This window comes from Mauremys reevesii, linkage group 8 (assembly GCF_016161935.1).
Source record: "Mauremys reevesii isolate NIE-2019 linkage group 8, ASM1616193v1, whole genome shotgun sequence".
Classification (NCBI taxonomy): Eukaryota; Metazoa; Chordata; order Testudines; family Geoemydidae; genus Mauremys; species Mauremys reevesii.
The window spans coordinates 4246847-4264566 of NC_052630.1; the positions used below are offsets into that span (position 1 = coordinate 4246847).

General features: G+C 42.7%; 1 long non-coding RNA gene across 1 annotated transcript; it reads right to left on the bottom strand.

The window, feature by feature from the left end:
• Positions 1 to 1306: 1306 nt before the first annotated feature.
• LOC120370320 lies at positions 1307 to 16815 on the bottom strand. Its single transcript, XR_005583702.1, has 4 exons — positions 16707 to 16815; positions 16110 to 16233; positions 3465 to 3556; positions 1307 to 1575 (listed from the first exon to the last, which is right to left on the bottom strand). It is a non-coding gene; the product is annotated as an uncharacterized LOC120370320 (long non-coding RNA).
• Between the last annotated feature and the right edge of the window lie 905 nt (positions 16816 to 17720).

Here is a 17720-nt window from a genome sequence, read left to right on the forward strand (position 1 = left end):
AACAGAAGCCCATTTCAAGTTTCTAAGTGCTCATCTGAGCACAGTAATACACAGACATATTTTTCTACCAGGGGACTTCGATGAAAGCAGTGCTACTTGTGTGGACTTGGGTCAAGGTAGCACGCATGCCTGCGTGATCTCAGGTACATTATGAGCATGCAGGAGTACATATGCGGCACCACAGGTGCTGACTTTTTGGTTTTGCTGGTTCAGGGTCTTCCCCTGAATTCATGGACTTAATGAAAGAGAAGGTCAGGCTGAAGTCAAGGAATCTCCATGGTATCTCTCGGCCTCATCTGTCCTATTTCTGAACCCAGCAATCCTTGAGAGAAATTCATGCTGGAGAAACCTGGTTTTATTGCAAGACTTGAAATATTTTGGTGACTTTTTTTTCACCCCAGACGCCAGAGTCAGGTGATGACAGTAGAAGCTCAGCGTGCTGTTTGTTTTTGTGAAAGGTAATTATCAAACCCTCTTGGGTTGAGAAAAGATTGAAATCATGAAAATCATGAGACAAATCAAAAGAATCTCACGTTTATTACACTGCAGCCAACACATGTCAAAGTGTCACGTGGGCCTCATCTCGTTTCCTGTCATCTTTTTATTTTGTTAGACTATTATCCGCGTACAGGGCTGAATCTGGTTTCACTGCTCCGGATTTCCCCCTCCCCAATGGCCCATTCCTAGTGCACCCTGAAATCCCAGGCACACATCGCTGTTGTTATCTAGCACTTAGAAATATGATGATGGGTGCTATAAATAGAGAAAGACGTAACTCCCCCACCACTACCACAGCCCCCACCCCATATCACTCACCCTCCCTCCATTGTGGTCACTTCCTACAACCCTCCCTTACTCTTATCCCCTCCCACCGCTACACCTTCCTTCCCAGAGTTCCCACCCATGCAAGCAACAGGTCTCGTAATTATGTAGCTCATCGTCTTCATCAGCATTCGCAACCTTTGATCCAGAGTCCAGCTCTTTTCCTCCAGTCGCTGCATCACCATCTTTGCTGAATTGTCTCCTTTTAATTTTATTTCTCACAGACAGCTGTCAAAAGAAAAATAAACCAACCAAACCCCCTGCACTTCAAATATATTTTAATAATTCATGCTGGACTCCAGTTATGGCAAGTCTGATAAACAAGTATTTAGAATCGTTTCCTCTAAGAGCAGAGGCTTTTTAGGAGGGGGAAGTACAATCATTACCTCTAAGAATATGCATGAATAATACAGTGTCCTCCTCTCGCTTTTAGTGTTTGTCTGATTTTCATGAAATCATTCACCAATGCTCCCTTTGCACTTGCTTTAGCAGAAGACACTGGTTTTAATTGGACTGAATATTCAGTTGAGATAAATCCTTAATTCATATGTTGAAAAAGCTTTTACAGAGCAACCAGCTCAGCCTGGACTCCATTATAGAAAGAAGGGGCATTGAAATGAGATTGTTCCAAAAGTCTGTTAAACTCGCAGGGAAAAGAGATTGATTCCACATCTATAGCATCTCTCTCTCTTTCAGGATGACCAAGGACATGTTCGAGATGTAGATGACAACATCCAGCCTTCCTGCATACACCTGTTGTCCGTGAAGCACAAACATGTGAATTTCCAAGTTAATTTCAGACCTGAAAGATGACTTGTTCTGCAGATAGACTGTAACTGAACGCCGGGCTCCCTGAAATAGATTTTATTTACAATACGGAGTCACAATGTCTTCCATTTCTATAGCCCCTTTCATTTCTCAGGATGCTTTGCAATCCCACATGGGGTTCAATTTAGCACTACATGTTGTGACAAAGTTCCTCCTCTACCTTGGTGGGTCCTGCGCTTAGTGGCAGATTTGCTCACCTCAGTGATCTTCCCCACAGTCTGGATCAACTCCTCCTGTGTCTGATCAGGAGTTGGGAGGTTTGGGGGGAACCCAGGCCCGCCCTCTACTCCGGGTTCCAGCCCAGGGCCCTGTGGATTGCAGCTGTCTGTAGTGCCTCCTGTAACAGCTGCATGACAGCTACACCTCCCTGGGCTACTTCCCCATGGCCTCCTCCCAACACCTTCTTTATCCTCACCACAGGACCTTCCTCCTGGTGTCTGATAACGCTTGTACTCCTCAGTCTTCCAGCAGCACAGCCTCTCCCTCTCAGCTCCTTGTGCCTCTTGCTCCCAGCTCCTCACACACACTTCCTCTCCTCTGGCTCCCCCCCGCCTGACTGGAGTGAGCTCCTTTTTAAACCCAGGTGCCCTGATTAGCTGCCTTGATTGGCTGCAGGTGATCTAATCAGCCTGTCTGTCTTAATTGGTTCTAGCAGGTTCCTGATTACTCTAGTGCAGCCCCTGCTCTGGTCACTCAGGGAACAGAAAACTACTCAGCCAGTGACCAGTATATTTGCCCTCTACCAGACTCCTGTACCCCACTGGCCTGGGTCTGTCACAATGGAAACAGCAGAGAATGTGGGAGCTGGTACAAAAAATAAAAAAAAATCCAGTCATTTTAATACATATGTGGGGGTTCAGATGCACATTACCTTTCTACCACAAAGGGCTCACTTTTAAATCCTGGTTTAAATCTCCAGAGGAAAATCCTCCGGTGATCTCATCCTGATACCCCAGCAGACTCTTGGCAATGTCACTGCCCTTCAGCCTGGACCAAACCCAGAGTTCCTTACTCTGCTCAGAGCTCAGCTGTTGCTTTGCCATGAGCCCCAAGCAAGGCACAGCCGATTGTCAGACTGCCCCACAAGCACCTCAGGAAGCAGCCTGCGGCTCTGGGAAGAACAACCGGCCTTCTGGTTTTTCCCTACTCCATGGAGGAAGCATCCTGCAGGCCTGGTGCGGTGCAGTGCAGACCCCCAGCATTACTATGCTAGCTGGTATATTGGCAGGGTGGAGACCACTCCCCGCCTTATCATACCCGTTCTTGCCCACTTGCACAAGGTGGATATGTAGCAGACCCTTGGGTGCTTCTCCCCCCACGATGCTCCTACCTGCGATCTGGCCTAACAGCCCCGTGCTCAGCCTTGCAAGCCAAGCCAAATTTGGCCCTCTCTTATTACCCAGTCCTTACTCAGGCAAAGCTCCCAGTGATGTCAATGGGTGTTTCATGAACTTTAACCCCGAGTATTAATAATGATTATGATCCATATTACAACAGGTGTTTGGAGTTCCTAGCTGAGATCAGGGCCCCATTGTGTGGTGCTGTACAAACACATGGTAAGGGTAACACATGGCCACCAGGAGCCAACAATCTAAATGGACAAGACAGACGGAAGGAGGGAGGGGGAACATAGGCACCCAGAAATGAAGTGACTTGCCCAAAGACACCAGCCATTTAGTGGCAGAGCTAGGAATGGAAGTCAGGTCTCCAGACTCCCAATCTAGTGCCCAGTCCACTAGCCCACATTACCTCTTTTAATCAGATGCTAACTAGAGGTTACCACACACTCTAGGAAAACACACGAGTCAGCAAACCTGCACTGGTGATCCCCCAAAGACAAACTTCTTCCTGAGGTTTTCTGTTCTGCCGCTGCTCCACCTTGCGGCATTGAGGGTTCCAGTTCTAGCTGGAAGAGCGAAGCAAGAAAATGAAACAATACAAACATTTGTGTAAACAGTTCCAATTCCTGGAAAAGGTTGAGTTTGGTTCTAAATCTGAATACAGGGGCAGATTTCTTCTAACCTGACCAATTCCCCAGAGCCAAATCCAGGAGCTTGGCTGAGGAGACGGCTTGTTTCCATTCCCGGTGCGGGTGTTTTCCTTATTGTTGTTTGTCTAACTAAAAGGCCAGCAGTTTGGATTACGTGCATCCCTCCCTCCACCCCTATTCACTGGAAGAAAATGGGAAACCAGAAGTGATCTAGTATCTTTATATCCTGCCTTACAGTGTTTTGCTGAGGAAGCATGATGATAACAAAAAAACACACAAAAATTAAGTTAACTATTTTCCAGGCATAATGACCCTGGGAACTGTTTGATGGGAGAGGACAGGAGAAGGCAGCATTTTCTGCTTTCTCAGCCGGAAAAAACAGAGCCCTGTGTAAATCCCAAGTACGCACACTGAGGTTGAGGCTGAATTTTCAAAGAACTCTTCCCCCACTGATTGCCCTGAGGCGAGCTCATCCAGAACTCCCAGAAGAAGCCTTGAAGTAGCTGTCGCCACAGGCATTGCCTTGCTCTGCATAGTTCTGATGTGCTTTCTCCCAGGCTCCCCGTCCCCCCGAGAGACAGAATGTTTAACTCCAGTGCAATGAAACAAAGACCATGATGGAGCAGCAGCAGCAAGAGCACTCTCTCTGCACTGTGAGAATAAGACAGAAGAGCACAGCATTCCCTTCCTAAATGCTATTCCAGGGGTAGGCAACCTATGGCACGGGTGCCGAAGGCGGCACATGGGCTGATTTTCAGTGGCACTCACACTGCCCGGGTCCTGGCCACCGGTCTGAAGGGCTCTGCATTTTAATTTAGTTTTAAATGAATCTTTTTAAACATTTTAAAAACCTTATTTACTTTACATACAACAATAGTTTAGTTATATATTATAGACTTATAGAAAGAGACCTTCTAAAAATGTTAAAATGTATGACTGGTGCGTGAAACCTTAAATCAGAGTGAATGAATGAAGACTCGGCACAGCACTTCTGAAAGGTTGCCGACCCCTGAGCTATTCCAAACAATCATCCATTTGCAATCTAGCTGGAGAGGTAGCGACAACTATAGCTACGGTTACCAAAGCATTTCCATTTTAAGTCTCTGTTTTTAGTTGCCAACTAATGAGTTTATTTGGATGATCCAGCCTAATTTAGGAGTTCTCTTGGGGGTGCTGGGGGTGTGTGTGGACTTGCTACCCAGCATTAACTGTGCAAAGGGGTCCCTGCTTTCTTTAAAGTTTATTTATACACAGATCAAATAAACAGAATTCCAGGCGCTTTCAATTAACTTTGATGCCAAACTTTGATGTTTCCACCCTTTACAGTAATCATTTTTATGTGCATTTAATTTTTTGTAGTCCACACATAAAAAGACCAGCTTCATTTGAAATACAGAGCATTTCCGCTATTTGAAAACCTTGCATTTTTAATTCATTTCTTATCAGTAGCGTACTTCTGGGGCAAAGAGAGAACATCAAGTTTTTAATGTGTTTCAGTTGATTTAAATTAATACTTTATGTTCAGATTCAAAAGAACTGGATAATGGAAGGGGCTCTGACATTTTCCCACTCTCTCTTTCTCCGGCATGCGCTCTGTGAAATGGAATGATTATTGCTCAAACCCCCGGTGCTTTGCTCCATGATGAATACCCAAAAGATGAAAATTATACACAATTTAGTCCACTTCGATCATCGCTCAAAGGCCCAGTCACCGAGCTGGAGAGAGGGGCTGCAGGCTTTCAAGATTAAGATTTACCAGATGATGTGTCAATCTGCTGCTTAAAGTGTATGTGTGTGTAGGGAAAATTATTGATAATGTAGGATTTTCTCACTAGTTGTGTAATTCTAGCCACCTCTGTTCCTAGGAATGTTGAGAGCCAGAGATAAGAATGAAGCTTTTAATGAAAAGGGGCCTGAATGATTTCTATTGCATTTAACAACCACTTCATCACTGTCACTGGGTGAAAGTACTAGATCGGATTCGGTCGCTGACAGCACTGCAGAGCTGCAGGATAGTCATCAGTTAGGAAGCTATACCCCTTTCCTTACCAAGCGAAGGGAGAATGGATTATCTGAGTCAAGTCACATGGAGTCTAGAGAATTATGTCTGTGTGGTGTCATGGTTTCAAAGGCCTCTCAATAAAGAGCTGCCGTCATTGTTTAAGAAGGAAAATTTCAGAGGACTCTGCTAAAAAAGCCAGGAAGTATTTCTGGAAGGGCTCCCATTCAAAAGCCGTGTGCTTTCCTCTAAGCTAAGCAGCACTCAGGGGCGGCTCCAGGCACCAGCGCTCCAAGCGTGTGCCTAGGGCGGCAAGCCGCGGGGGGCGCTCTGCCGGCGCTGGGAGGGCGGCAGGCAGGCTGCCTTCGGCGGCTTGCCTGCCGAGGGTCAGCTGGTCCCGGGACCAGTGGACCCTCCGTGCTTGGGGCGGCAAAATGTCTAGAGCCGCCCCTGGCAGCACTACACACCTACCTGTAGCCTCCAGGATGCGCCAAATAGATACATGCATGCCCTCTATGGATTTGGATGAAAAAAGAAAGTCTCTGGTTAGTTCTTGGGGTTTTAGCCATGCTGCCCCTATTTAGAAAATTGCAGCTAAATGTCTAGTCACTAAATCAAGAATATACATATACCTGTAAGCAAGTGCATTCCCACTCTGCTCCTTACACACACTATGCAGCTGCTCTAAACTTACCCCTTCCTGGAATGTGCCAGAATCCATCTAGTCCACTGTCCAAGAAGACCAGACAAAATGGAAACATTTTCCTCTCTAGAGCTGAGGAAGGCAGAGGAGAGGCCTGAGATGGAGACCATTAGTAAATAAGTAGCTGCCTGCAAAACTTGGCAAAGCTGCCTCAAAATGTTTATGCTGTCAATGCTATGGATTATGCTAGTCCGCCAAAACAGTAGCTGTGCCAAAGGAACTACCAATTGTGGGATGCTGCTGCATTTCACCTTGAAGGTATAGATGTAATATCTGAACCAGATTTCATATGCAGGTCTACTTTTTAAAAAAAATTCAGATGTTTATAGTGCTGCCTCAGACAAAAGGATTTAAACTGCTAGAAAACTAAGCAGAAATTGAGAGATGTGTATGAGCTGCAGACGTAAGTTGCAAGGACAACAGCTATCAGTTTGTCCTGACAAAGTCAGAACTGAAGCTGAAAATTGACATGAAAACTTCTTTTATTTTGCTCTGGTCTAAAAATTTCCACAGGAAAAAAATCCTGTTTCCAACCAGCTCCCATTTGAGGACTTCCTGCCAAACAAGCTGTCTTTCCTTAGATCCCCAGAGGGCTGGGGATAGATATAAAGCTCAAACAAGCCTCAAATCAGAGCCCCCAAAAGGGGTTAATCCAGCTCAAGGGGACATTTTTGTTTGTTTCTTTGTTTTCAATCCCTCACTTATGGATCAATCCAATTTACCAGAGGGAAATCTCCTTCAGTAATATTTGATGAAGGCTCTGACCTAGCTTGGAAAGATGTGTATTGCATACTAACTTATGCAGATGATTTGTACACAGACAAATCTTTTTAGGGCCCAAAACTGCAAGGTTGCTGGGTGCCTTCCGCAAATTGCTGAGCGCCTCCAACTCCTTATGGAGTCGAACACAGTCAGCATCGCTCAGGATCAACTCCTAATCACTATCTGATTGAAAAGCCCAACTGCTAAATGAATAAAATCCCTGCATGCTAGATCAGGACCTAGAAAGATTGCATGCATTCCTGAGAGATTAAGACTATCAAATGAATAAATCCAGAATGTGATAGATAAAACAAATACCCATTAAAATCTAAATCTCTCTTAACATTGCAAAAAGAAATGCATTCCCAACACAGACACAAAAGGCCCCCAAAGAAACAAATATCCAGCATAAGAACAGATGGAAAAAGACAAGCTAAATAATTGGTTCAAAACCATCCATCCCTGCAAAAGCAGCAAGCACGGGCCCAAAATAACACAGATATCCTCCACGAAACTAGCAAAATACAAGCAAATAACATAGACATCTAAGAACTGATGGGCACAGGTGGAGAATCCCCAATTTTAAATGTAACACTCTGAAGACAAAAGCAGACAACTGCGGCTATGTAAACCAGGAGTTCAGCCTGGTATTGACTCAGTCAGCAACTCAGATGCAGCTCAGATGAGGGCAGCCGTGCCAGATACTTTCCCTTAGCACACTCACCCAAGTCTGAGCTGGGTTGAGCTCGGTCATTTTCACTAGTCCTACTCCCAAACTTCATTGCCTTTAGAAATTATCTTTGGCAAACACTTCCCCTCTAAGAATGCTGCAATCCCAAATGTTTTGCATAGGGTAGAATGGTCTTTATTTTGGCAAGTAAGTTTCAGTCAAAATAGGAAAAGTATTCAAGAAGGAGTCCACATTTCTGTAGTCAAACTGCACATTTGCCTAAGGCCCCGTCTATACTAAGGAGGAAGCTGTTAGCACAGATGTGTTTAAACATGGTTGTTACTAGCAGTGTACTGACATGGCTTTCCTGAGCCATGTAGACAGAGAAATGTTTCTATCCAGGCTGCAGACTAGCCACAGGTAGAATACAGTATGGATAGTATAGTTCTATAATAGCTATAACAGAAGGGCAGATGGTTAGCCTGCTCAAACTAGAGCAGATCCGTTGTGTATTAGTACTTTCACAGGGAGAAAATATGAGGCCCAAACGGGCTCTTTAACCTAACATAAGAACATAAGAAGGTCCATCTCTACCTAGCCCAGTGTCTGTCTGCCAGTGCCCCTGCCCAGTGCCCCAGAGAGGTAACAGGAACCAGACAGGATCTCTCTCTCTCTCATCTCCATCCTCATCCATCTCCATCCAGGGACAGAGGCAGGGGATTATCCCCCATTATATCTATAGCCATTTTATTTATGGACTTAGCCACCATTAATTTATCCAGTTTTTTTTATTTATTGTTATAGTCCCTAGCCTCCCTCCTCAGGTAAGGAGTTCACAAGTTGACTGACTGCTGCAAGAGAAAGAGATTTTTTTTTTTTTTTTTAAAACCTGCCTATATTTCATTTTTCATTTGGACCCTAGTTTCTTGTATTATGGAAAGAAGTAAACTTTTTTCCTTATCTTCTTCTCAACATCACTCATTTTTTTATATACTCTATATCATCCCCCTTAGTCTTCTCTTTTCCAAACTAATCTTTCCATTTCTCTCTCTTTTACCCTTTCTTTTTCCCTACCTTTTCTTTTGCTTTTTTATCTTTTTTTTTTGAGAGTTTTTTTTTTTATCTGGGGACTTTACTGGTACACGTATTATTATATATATTTATTTATTATATTAATCCTATTATATTCTCTATCTATTCTATATTTTTTACCTTTTTTTTGATTCCTCCTTGCATTTTTTTTTTTTGTTAACCTCACTCTGATTTTCCACATCTTTAGATAACTCCTTTATATTTTTCCAAACTCTTTTTACATCTTTGTAGCTTTTAATTGGCCCATTTTGTCTTTTTAGTTTACATTTATTTTTTTTTTTGCTTTTTTTTTTTTTATTTTCATTTTTTTTTTTTTTTTTTTTTATTTTTTGTTTTTTTTTTTTTCCCTTTTTTTTCTTTTTTTTTTCTCTTCTTTCTTCTTTTTCTTTTTAGTTTCAAGTTATCTATTTTCTTTGCTTTTTTTCTCTCTTCCCTTTCTCCAGATCATTTATGAATAAATTGAATAAGATTGGAATAGGGACCCAGAGTGACCTAACACCTACCACTACCCCTATTTCTTCCTCCTCTATTTCCCATTCTACCCTTAATTCCTGTCTCCTTTTCTTTTCCTTCCCATCCATGACCTTTCCTCTCCTTTTTCCCATGACCTTTCCTTGAATAAGAGCCTCAAAGGCTTTGACCTTGACAAGGCTTTCTGGTTTACACTATACACTTGTCCCATCCTTTCCACATGTCCACATGTTGACATGTCCCTTCAAAGAAGATTTTAAATTTACAGAACACGATTTCCTTTTAAGAAACCATTTTGACTTTAAGCTTTTATGTTTTTTTTATTTGTGTTTCTTTTTTTTTTTATTTTTGTTATTGTTTCAATTTTTTTATTTACGTACTGCTCTTACTGCCGGGATCATGCTGGAACACCCGGACCCCCTTTTTAAATATGCCTTTTACATTTTTTTTAAATTAGTCTTGGTCATACATAGCGATTATTAGGATTTAAAGGACTTTTTTTTAATAGTTTTTACCAGTTCAGTTAGTCTTTTTTAGTTCTAGGTTGTGAATGCCATCTTGTGTTCTGTTTTTAATGTTGAGTTTTTCAATTAGTTCATCAAACTCTCCCAGTGACTCACTTAGTGACTTCAATCTGTGACAGTTCAGCTCAGTGTTGCCAGCTCAGGTTCAGGATCCTCTCCAGCTCCCCTCAGTGAAGAAAGACTCCAAAGAAAGCTCCATTTAATTTAAGAATGACTTTAGTTTTCTTCGCCTTTCTTTCTTTTTTTTTTTTTTTCCACTTTTGATTTTGGTGTTGTGTAGCAGGCTTTTTTTTTGATGATAAAAAAAAAACATTTTTTTATTTTTTTTTTTTTTTTTGTGCGTTCTTCAAACTCTCCTCTCTCTTTTCTTATTACACTCTTGCACTTAAGTTTTGTGTTGCAGTCTTCCTTTTTCTATTTGTTTGACACTTTTTTTTTTTTTTTTTTTTTTCTTTTCTTCTTTCTTCTCTTTTTTTTCATTTTAAGCCACGGTGTTTTTTTTCTTTTTTTTTTTTTTTTTTTTTTTTTTTTTTTTTTTTTGGGTATACATTGGGCTCTCTATTATCTTTAAAAAAAAAAAAAAAGACACTTTGGATTTTTTTTTCTTCACTCCTTTTTTTTTTTTTTTTCTAACTAACCCCCTCATTTTTTATAGTTTCCCCTTTTTGAAATTAATGTTCTTCCCACCACAGGGATGTTGAGTAGAAAAGCATAACAAGAACCAATGGCTTAAAGTTAAAGCCAGAGAAATTAAAACTAGAAAGAAGGCACTTTTTTTAAACAGTGAGGTTGATTAATCATTGGAACAAATGACCAAGGGAAGTGGGAGATTCTCCAACTCTTTAAGTCTTCACATCAAGCCTGGATGCCTTTCTGAAAGGATTTGCTGTAGTCAAAAGTAGGTCCTTAAGCTCAGGGTAGGGGTAACTGGGTGAAATTCTATGAGCTGTATGTATTATGCAGGAAGTCAAATTAGATGATCTAATGGTTCCTTCTGGCCTTGAAATCTGTGGATCTATGATCATCTATTCTCATGAGTTTTTAGCTGTATCTGCAATAGACCTGGCAAGCAAACCCTTTCCCACTTTTGGAGCTGTCCAAAATGGTATAAACAGGAGCAGATCCATGTTCTAGCGCACAGCATAGCACATTCTAGGTCTGTTCTTGAGCAATCCTACTATTCCTAAGAAATAGGAATTCTTCAATTCTACTGCTTCTTCCATGGGAATCATAGAAGTGTAGGACTGGAAGGGACCTCAATAGGTCATTGTGACAGGGTCAGAGCAGATGGCTACAGGAGACTAGTGGAAGATAGATACATTAGCCCCAGATTAAGCAGGTCCCTTTTCCCTGGGTAAGATAACAGGGACTATTCCAGAACAATAAGAAACCTGCTAGAACCAATTAAGGCAAGCAGGCTAATTAGGACACCTGAAGCCAATTAGGAAGCTACTAGAACCAGTTAAGACAGGTAGGCTAATCAGGTCACCTGGTTAAAAAGAAAGACCTCCCTTCAGTTATGGAGAGGTGCGCAAGGAGTAATAAGACGTGCTGCTGGAAGACTGAGGAGTACAAGCATTAGCAGGCTTCAGGAGGAAGGTCCTGCGGTGAGGATAAAGAAGGTGCTGGGCGGAGGCCATAGGGAAGTAGCCCAGGGAGTTGTAGCTGTCACACAGGTGATACAGGAGATGTTGTAGACAGCTGCTATCCACAGGGCCCTGGGCTGGAACCCGGTGTTGAGGGTGGGCCTGGGTTCCCCCAAACTCTCTATCTGACACAGGAGGAATTGACCTGGTCTGTGAGACACACCACTGGGGAAGGTTTAGTTTGGAAAGGGATCTGGCCTGTCCCCAACCCACTATATGGGACAACAGAGACTGCAGAGATTGTTCTCCGTTTCCCCCATGCTGGCCCGTGATGAGGTTAGCTGAGTGAACAGCAGGTTTGAGCCACTAGCAAAAGCAGCCAAACTGAGGGCTGCTGTGAACCTCTGAGGCGAGCAAATCCGCCAGAAAGCGCAGGACCCACCGAGGCAGAGGACGAACTTTGTCACAGTCATCTAGTCTAGTCCCCTGCACTCCAGGCAGGATGATGTGATAACTAGACTATTCCTGACCGGTGTTTGTCTAACCTGCTCTTAAAAACCTTCAATGACAGAGATTTCACAACCTCCCTAGGCAATTTGTTCCAGTGCTTAACTACTCTGATAGTTGGGAAGTTTTCCCTAATGTCCAACCTAAACTGTCCTTGCTGCAATTTAAGCCCATAGCTTCATGTCCTACCCTCAGAGGTTAATGAGAACAATTTTTCACCATAACAACCTTTTATGTACTTAAAAACTGTTATCATATCCTGTCTGAGCTTCTCTTCTCCAAACTAAAGAAATCCAATTTTTTCAATCTTTCCTCATAGCTCATGTTTTCTAGACCTTTCTCCAATGTGTCCACATCTTTGATGTGGCTTCTTTGATGTCAGTTGGCGCAACGTCAGCTTACACCAGGTGAGAATCTGGCTCTCTATGTATATATCAATTTTCAGCAGTAGTAAAGAAAGTCTCAACTCCGGGATGGATCTGGTAGGGCACTAATATCCAACTAGAGGTGAAAAAGTTCCTTAAAGAGAAGATTTTCTCCATCCCCCACAATGCCTCACCTCTGATTTCCAGACACACGTGAACAGTTGCATGGGACTGATCATGAGAATTAAAATTTGCACTGAGTTATTCATGAGAAAGAATTCGGGTTGGTCAACATAACCACTGCTCCTGCACTAGGGCTGGGCTGAGAACCTCTTGCTACTCACGTGAGTCATCTCACTAGAGCCGCTCTCTGAGTAAAGTGCCGCTCACCATGAGAAATGGAGACAGAGCCCAGCCCCTATAATTGCAAGCTGCTTAGCTAGGCATGAAGGATCGTGCAGTGGTTAAGGGTTAAGGCTAGGACTTGGCATGCCCTGGCGCAATCCCTGCTCTACCACATACCGCCTATGTGACCATGGGCAAGTCACTTCCTCTCCCTGTGCCTCAGTCATAAGAACATAGGAACGGCCATTCTGGGTCAGACCAAAGGTCCATCTAGCCTAGTATCCTGTCTGCCAACAGCGGCCAATGCCAGGAGCCCCAGAGGGAATGAACAGAACAGGGAATCATCAAGTGATCCATCCCCAGGCTGTCGCCCATTCCCAGCTTTTGGCAAACAGAGGCAAGGGACACCATTCCTGCCCATCCTGGCTAATAGCCATTGATAGACCTACCCTCCATGGACTTACTGGTTCTTTTTTGAACCCTGCTAGAGTCTTGCTTCACAACATCCGCCGGCAAAGAGTTCCACAGGTTGACTGCGTTGTGTGAAAAAATACTTCCTTTTGTTTGTTTTAAACCTGCTGCCTATTAATTTCATTTGGTGACCCCTAGTTCTTGTGTTATGAGGAGTAAATAACACTGCCTTATTTACTTTCTCCACACCAGTCATGATTTTATAGAGCTCAATAATATCCCCCCTTAGTCGTCTCTTTTCCAAGATGAAAAGTCCCAGCCTTATTACTCTCTCCTCATAGGGCAGCCATTCCATACCCCTAATCATTTTTGTTGCCCTTTTCTGACCCTTTTCCAATTCCAATATATCTTTTTTGAGATGGAGTGACCACATCTGCACGCAGTATTCAAGATGTAGGTGTACTGTGGATTTATACAGAGGCAATATGATATTTTCTGTCTCATCATTTATCTCTTTCTTAATGATGCCCAACATTCTGTTTACTTTTTTGACTGCCGCTGCACATTGAGTGGATGTTTTCAGAGAACTATCCACAATGACTCCAAGATCTTTCTTGAGTGGTAACAGCTAATTTAGACCCCATCATTTTATATGTATAGTTGGGATTATGTTTTCCAATGTGCATTACTTTGCATTTATCAACTTTGAATTTCATCTACCATTTTGCTGCCCAGTCGCTCAGTTTTGTGAGATCCTTTTGTAGCTCTTCACAGACTGCTTGGGAGTTAACTATCTTGAGTTGTTTTGTATCATCTGCAAATTTTGCCACCTCACTGTTTACCCCTTTTTCAACATATTCATAAATGATCTGGAATAGGACTGGTCCCAGTACAGACTTCTGAGGGACACCACTATTTACCTTTCTCCATTCTGAAAATTGACCATTTATTTCTACGCTTTGTTTCCTATCTTTTAACCAGTTACCAATCCATGAGAGCACCTTCCCTCTTATCCCATGACAGCTTACTTTGCTTAAGAGCCTTTGGTGAGGGACCTTGTCAAAGGCTTTCTGAAAATCTAAGAGCACTATATCCACTGGATCCCCCTTCTCCGCATGCTTGTTGACCCCCTCAAAGAATTCTAATAGATTGGTGAGGCATGATTTTCCTTTACAAAAACCATGTTGACTCTTCCCCAACAAATTGTGTTCATCTATGTATCTGAAAATTTTGTTCTTTACAGTTTCAACCAGTTTGCCTGGTACTGAAGTCAGGCTTACCAGCCTGTAATTGCCAGGATCACCTCTGGAGTCCCTTTTAAAAATTGGCATCATCTGTACAATGACAAATGCCCTGCCCTGCCTCACAGGGGTCTTGTGAGGATACATACATTACAGATCGTGAGGTTCTCAGATGCTACAATAATAGGGGGCTCTCTAAGTAGTTGGATAGATTATGCCACCCTTACACAGCGTGCACTGTACCTTGTATCCACTGCAACCACCCATGGAATAAAGTTCTACTCCGGGCCAGTAGAATCGGGCCCTTTATCCTTAGTGGTTTAAGTAGTCTCACTGCCGATTCTACCTTAAGAGCTTTAGGATACGCACAGCATGAGGGAAGCAGGACTCGCCTGTGCTCAGTCTCAAGCTGTTTCATTATACCTGATTTATGACATGACAGTACTGTTCTAGCTCATAACCTTGAGCTTGTAAAATACATGGGGAAACTTACTAACTACTGTGTTCATCTTAATACACTTGGGAATGTTTAAAGTGGGGGGAAAAAAACCCTAAGAACTGGAGATATCTAAAATAGCTAATTAGGAATAACAACCCTTTAATGGCTGGGTACAGTCCATTCTGTTTTCATCTAATTAAAGTTTTCATTTACATGGACAGCATATAATAAGGGCTTCTGTTTGCCTTCTTCTGCAGGTGATAATCAATAGGTGATACGTGGATTCATTTTGATGCCTATTAGCTGCTCACGCTGATGCAGTTTTACTTTAATAACATGTACAAATGCCTTCATTCCACTCTTGGCCAGTCTATAGTTTTGATTAATAACTCAGGACAGAAAACTGTTTTGCACCCTCCCATTCAAAGGAATGAAAGGAGAAGCTAATCCAAGCCACCCAATAATTTAGTGGTGACAGAAGAGTCCTCAATTATTGCACTGTAAAAAGGAATCAATGCTGGAATGCAGGATCCAAAGTCAGTGATGGAAGCTCTGGAGAAGAACAGATGACCTGCATCTGGCTCTGAAGGTCACTGTTCTGGTCCCTATCTATAATAGGGTACAATAGTTTGTTACTATTGTATGCTGTGTGCCAGGGTATAATAGTCCCTTAGTAATTCCACTCTTGTGAAATTCTTTGGATCTGATTTTGATCTCACACTGGTATAACCCTGGAGTAACTTCATGAAAGTCAATGGAGCTGAATTCACTTTAAACTAGCATAAGTGAGGGGAGAATCAGACCATTATTTTCCAAATGCATTTACATTCAGCTGAACTTTAAAAGAAATTGAGCAAGTAGTCCAAGTGTATAAAAATAATAATCACCAGAACCTTTTGACTGTAGCACTCTTTTAATCTACATGAGCCACGTTCTTGGATTATTAACAGGAGAGCGACTTCTCAGCTTTACTCTTTATGTTCCATTCCCAGCAGTGAAGCATTTATACTTCACATATCTATATTTCTGAAATTAACTTGTAAGCCTTTCTTGTGGATACTCAACTGTAACAAATTACATCTAAATGGTGTCTATTTCACACCTATATTTTAGCATCATGTACAAATAACACAAAATCAATTCTAATGCTATGGTGTTTTTTCCCCCTCAAACTAGAAACCTTTGGATAAAAATGCCACCTTGCATCATACCGACACACACAGCTGGCAGTCTATAGAGGCATACATAAACATTCATACTGTCCAGCCACACAGTCTTCCCATTGGTTGCAAGAATGCTCTGCTCTTGAAATCAGCAGGGAACGGGGGGAGAAGGGGCAAAGAACTATTCTTACCAAGTCAAATTCTCAACTAGTACTCCAAGGTGGGCTATGTTAGCCCTACTGAACAGAACTGTGACGCTGTCCTTGGCCTGCTCTTTTCAACGGCAGCCTGCCCTCTGTGTTAATGGACACGTTTCTTGAAACAAGAAGAGAATGTTGATGTTAGCGATAGAATACAAAATTAGCTCTGTGGTTGCCGAGTGCACCCTGGAGATCCCCTCTGTTTCTTACTAGAGTCTTAATGCTCAAGAAGTCAGTCTCTAGCTGCAGTTCCAGAAATCACTCCACCCCCTTCCGTTTAAGAGATTTCTCTCTTCCCCTCCCGCCCCTTTTAAGTTGTTTTCCCTAGGTAACACTCCAGCAAACAGTAACTTGGGTAATGACCAATGCAGAGTTGATTATTGTTATTATAGACTCTTATTTTTGTTTAATTAGTAATTATTTTAAATTACATGGCTGAAGTACAGCTGGCTAGATGTCGCTCAGCAATCAATGGCCTGTTCTCTAGAGAGCCAGAATTATAGGGGTATTTTCAGCAAGGTCTATAGAATATATGACAAAGGACGTCACTTTTTTTTGTTGTTGTTCATCAAGGATATTAGGCTTAACCTTAGTTCTATTGAAAAGACAGTTCTGCTCGCATAGGACTCTCATCATCCCCGCTGGCTGCTTTTCATAGGGGTTGGCAGAACCTAAACACCATTTCATTTCTTTGCACCTTTAATCCAAGGATCTCCAAGTGTTTTATAAATGTATCTCGTCATGCCTGTGATGTAGATGGGATTATGTACCTCATAGAGGTGGGTAAATTTGAAGCATTCAGAAGTTTAGTGAGTGACCAAGATCACGCAGTGAGTCAGTGCCGGATACAGCAACAGTGATCGGGGTACTAACTCCCAGATTGCAACAGAACTCAGGAGTAGCAACTCCCAGTACCTAATTAACCCCTAGACCACTTGGGCAACTCAATAAGGATTAAAACACAGGACTGCTCTAGTTGCCTTTGCTCTCCTGACTAGACAGACAGGATTATGGGCAATGCTTGATCTACACTAAAACTACTGCATTCCAGCAGAACAATGCCCATGAACGCTGGCTAATGGCAGTCAGCGACCAGCCCCTAGAGCCAGGGCCGGCTCCAGGGGTTTTGCCACCCCAAGCAGCCAAAAAAAATAAAATAAAAAAAAGCCACGATCACGATCTGTGGCAATTCAGTGGGATGTCCTTCACTCTGAGCGGGAGCGAGGGACCCTCCGCCGAATTGCCGCCGAATCTCCAGAGGGACATGCCGCCCCTCTCCAGAGTGGCCGCCCCAAGCACCTGCTTGCTAAGCTGGTGGCTGGAGCCGGCCGTGCCTAGAGCAGCCAAAGGCCACTATTTCAGAGTCACCTCATCCCCAAACTGGACCTGCCATCTGAGCCTACAACCAAACTCATCCAAGAGTAACTCTGTGGTGGTGTCTCTTATATACAGCCAAGGCTAAGAATGGCATTGGCCACTATCCCAGTGGTATATTGCAAGATCATATCTAGTTTATCATTCATCACCTTCAGATTGCTCAGTCTTCCATCTTTCAAAATAGCAGCCTGATCCCCTGACCTTGCATCTAAACTGATTATGACT